General features: G+C 43.9%; 1 pseudogene; it reads right to left on the reverse strand.

Moving 5' to 3' along the window:
- Nucleotides 1-2,475: 2,475 nt before the first annotated feature.
- On the reverse strand, nt 2,476-3,641 carry LOC102739443 (cyclin-dependent kinase-like 1 pseudogene; annotated as a pseudogene).
- Nucleotides 3,642-4,189: the final 548 nt, after the last annotated feature.

Raw genomic sequence — 4,189 nt, forward strand, 5'->3', positions numbered from 1 at the left:
TTCTTGCTGATCTTCTGGGGGAGGGACCTGTTGCCGTGGTTCCCAAATGTCTTTGCCGGAGGCGGAATTGCCCTGCCCTTGTTGGTCCGGGCTAAGTAATCTGCTTGGGTTTGCTCTCGGGAGCTTTTGTTCCCTGCAAGCTTTCCGTACAGCTTTGGAGGACGAGAGTGAGATGGTGGCCTCCCAATGTCCGCCCTGGAGGAGCTCAGAACTCGGGGCCCCGCTCCTCAGTGCACCCCCAGAGAAAAGCAGTCAATCACTCCCGTTTCCCCGGTCTCTGGCAACACTCCGTGCTCACCCGGCCTGTGCCTGAGCATTTCTATCTCTGGCACATGACCCTGTGTGGAGTCTCCAAACCCAGCAGATCCCTGCAGTGCGCTCCTGCACCACTCCTCCCGGGGGAAGATGGGGGGTCTCCCCGCATCTGCTGTTTTTTGGGTCCCTGCTGGTGGTGCAGTGGGCCGACTGTGCCAGGGATCACAGTTTATGGCAACCCCGAGCTTAGAGCCCGCTCCTGGGCTCTGTCTCTGCAGCCGGCTTCCCTGCTCTGATACCTGGGAGCTCTGCGGCACTCAGGCACCCCCGGTCTTTCTGTGACCCCGAGGGTCCTGATACCACACTGTCCCATGAGGGTTCCACCCCCCGCTTAGCCACTGGAGTGACATCCCTCAGCGGAGCAGACTTCTAAAAGTTCCAATTTCTTGCTCTGCGGCTCTATCACTTGCCAGAAGCAGCCGATGGAGGCTCCCTCCTGCGCCATCTATCCTCCCGAATATCGCCTTGGATTCACTTCTCCACATGTCCTACCTTCCAGAAAGTGGCCACTTTTCTGTTCAGAGAGTTGTTGCTATTCTTTTCTTCGATCTCCTGTTGAGTTCATAGGTGTTCAGAATAGTTTGATCCCTATCCAGCTGAATTCCTGGGACCAGACAAAATCCAGGTCTCCTACTCCTCTGCCATCTTGCTCCGCCCCCTGCCTTTTAGTTTTGCTGATTGTTTCCTTCACTGTGCAGAAGCTTTTTTTTTGATGTAGTCCCAACAGTTTATTTTTGCTTTTGTTTCCCTCATCTCAGGAGACATATCTAGAAAGAAGTTGCTACAGCTTGTGTACTCTCCCAAGATTATTATGGTTTCAGTTCTCACATTTAGGTTTTTAATCCATTTTGAATTTATTTTTATGGTGTAAGAAAGTGGCCCAATTTCATTCTTTTGCATGTTGCTGTCTAGTTTCCCCAACACCATTTATTGAAGAGACTGTCTTTTTCCACTGGATATTCTTTCCTCCTTTGTTGAAGATTAGTTGACCATAGAGTTGTGGGTTCATTTCTGGGTTTTCTATTCTGTTACACTTATCTATGGAGACACTGAGAAATTTTAAAAGTAGCCCACGTGAGCACAACTAAGACAGTATTAAGGGTAACAAAGTGCTGAGGTAAAAAGTCTCTTTTTAAAGTTGCAGCAATTAAAGATTTCTGAGAGCTGAAGAGCTGCAACCTGACTTGTAATTCACATATGTAGCTTATATCCTCTTAACTGATCATTTTAAAATGGCCAATTGTTACAAATCCAAAAGGGATCACATCCTATATGGCTGAGGAATCCCATCCCCCATGACTATGTATGGTACCACCACTCTTTTTGCTGTAGTTCAGAGACATTCATGAGTAGATGAAACATTTCCAATGTAAAGTATAATTCTTATTAAATTCATTAAAATGGTAGTGCTGATTGGAATTTGTATTATCTGATTAAAGTGCCACCTACTGGGGCCCCTGGGTGGCTCAGTTGGTTACGTGTTTGTCTTTGGCTCAGGTCATGATCCTGGGGTCCTAGGATAGAGCCCTGCATTGGGCTCCTTGCTCAGAGGGGAGTCTGCTTCCCCCTCTCCCTCTGCCTGCTGCTCCCCCTGCTTGTGTTCTCTCTCTCTCTGTGTCAAATAAATAAATAAAACCTTAAAAAAAAAAGTTCCACCTACTTTGGAATTTTGCTAAGAATCCCTTAGAACCTCTCCCTGTCTTACACGATCCATCTTTAATTCACATGTTCCATAATAGTGTAGTAAGGAGTTTATATAGGCACACAGGAAAGTTAAAGTTTTCTAGCTTCTATATGAGCTTCCATTCATCTTTGTATGTAAGGATAAACACTTCTGAGACACATCATCCATCAGATGACATGTAATTCAAAATTTTCTTTTTGTTTTCTTGTTTTGTTTTGTTTTGTTTTGGGGGGGTAGTAAGTACAGTTTTTATTTCTGTCCTTTAGCTCAGTTGCTTAGATACAACAAAAATACAAGTGAAAATCCAAACAAGTATTTCCTTTCTGTTCTGATAACCATGTGAAGCCTGGAAGGCTGCCTCTGGAATTTCCCTTTCTGTTCTGCCAGGTGGCCTCCCTCCTCCCCCCCACCCCCTCCCCCCCCATTTATTACTTATGTATTCTCCTGATGTTCTTTCAACATCATGATTATTTTCAAGCAAACATATACATTTCATTTTCTCCAAATTATTAACTCCTTTTTCATCATCCATCTCCAAGCTCCTTAAATGTTTGGAAATTGGTAGTTCAGTTTCTTCATATTCCAGTAGTACTTCTTATTATCCAAAGCTGGAAGGAAGCCACTGCTGGTCAGCTGAGGTAGGCCCTGCAACCCAGGCAGGTGCTTTCGGCTCTGTCTCAGGGTCTTCCTTACCGGTCGGTCAAGCTCTTTGGCCGAAGCCCCCATTTCTCTGATGCTGTCAAAATACGGATGCTGTAACAGCTGTTCACATGTCAGTCTCTCAGCAGGATTCATGTGGAGACAGCCCTTTAAGAGCCCCAGGGCAGGATAAGAGATGTTTGGAAATTTTAATTCCAGTGGTTCCATATCTTCACTGTCTGGAATTTTCACCCCACTGAAGTCCTGATTTGTGCTAAATACTTGTTGGTGCCTAGGAATGAGATCTCCCAAGGTCTTCCTGATTAGACAGAGCTGATCTACATCTGATTTTCCTGGCCACAGAGGCACCCCTGACAGCAGCTCAGCAAAGACACAGCAAACTGCCCAAACATCTACTGGGGTACCGTACTGCGTGTCCCCCCCCAAGAGTGCTGGGGAGCGGTACCACCTGGTGGCCACGTAGTCTGTGTAGTAGTCACTCAGTCCAGTCAAAAGCCGAGCAAATCCAAAGTCACAGAGCTTAATCACTGAATGTTTTGTGATGAGGATATTTTCTGGCTTCACATCTCTATGTATGCACTCTGGGGAGAGTCCCTAGATGTCAGCTCTGTCCCACACACCAGAGTTCTTAGAGCTTAGAGAGAATGACTTTTAATCAAATATATGTATAAATCCCTATATATTTAAATAAAGGATTTTGACATCTCCATAGATAATTTTAGTTGATATTTTTGTAGTTCTGCCTTTTTTATATTTCACCCCATGATTCCTTTTACATTTAAATTTAAATGTGCTATTTTATTTAACCATTTTATTTTGAGGAAATTGAATATTCATATTCATTAGTGAGAAATAATACCAGAGTTCTTAAGCACACTTTACTTAATTTTTCCAATGGTAACACCCTGCAAAACCATACCAGCATATTGATTTTGAGACAGTGAAGGTATAGAACATTTCCAGCACCACAAGAATCCCTCATATTGCCCTTTTATAGCCACACCCACTTTCCTTCCACTTTTACCTTTTCCTTAAAACCCATCAACCACAGGGGCGCCTGGGTGGCTCAGTTGGTTAAGCGACTGCCTTCGGCTCAGGTCATGATCCTGGAGTCCCGGGATCGAGTTCCGCATCGGGCTCCCTGCTTGGCAGGGAGCCTGCTTCTCCCTCTGACCCTCCCCCCTCTCGTGTGCTCTCTGTCTCTCTCATTCTCTCTGTCTCAAATAAATAAATAAAAAAAAATCTTAAAAAAAAAAAAACCATCAACCACGAATTTGTTCTCTATTTTTATCATGTTGTCATTTTAAGCATGTTATAAAAATGGAATCATATAGTATATAAACATTTTGGTTACATTGGCATTTTTTTACTCATCACAATTCTCTGGAGATACACCCACATTGTTACATTTATCAATGGTGCATTCTTTTTTACTTTATTCCATGGTATAGATGTACCACATTTGTTTAACCATTTATCCATTAAAGGACACCTGAGATTTTTTTCAGCTTTTGGCTATTACAAATACAA

Source organism: Leptonychotes weddellii, chromosome 6, assembly GCF_054177405.1.
Source record: "Leptonychotes weddellii isolate Sample4059 chromosome 6, ASM5417740v2, whole genome shotgun sequence".
Lineage (NCBI taxonomy): Eukaryota > Metazoa > Chordata > Mammalia > Carnivora > Phocidae > Leptonychotes > Leptonychotes weddellii.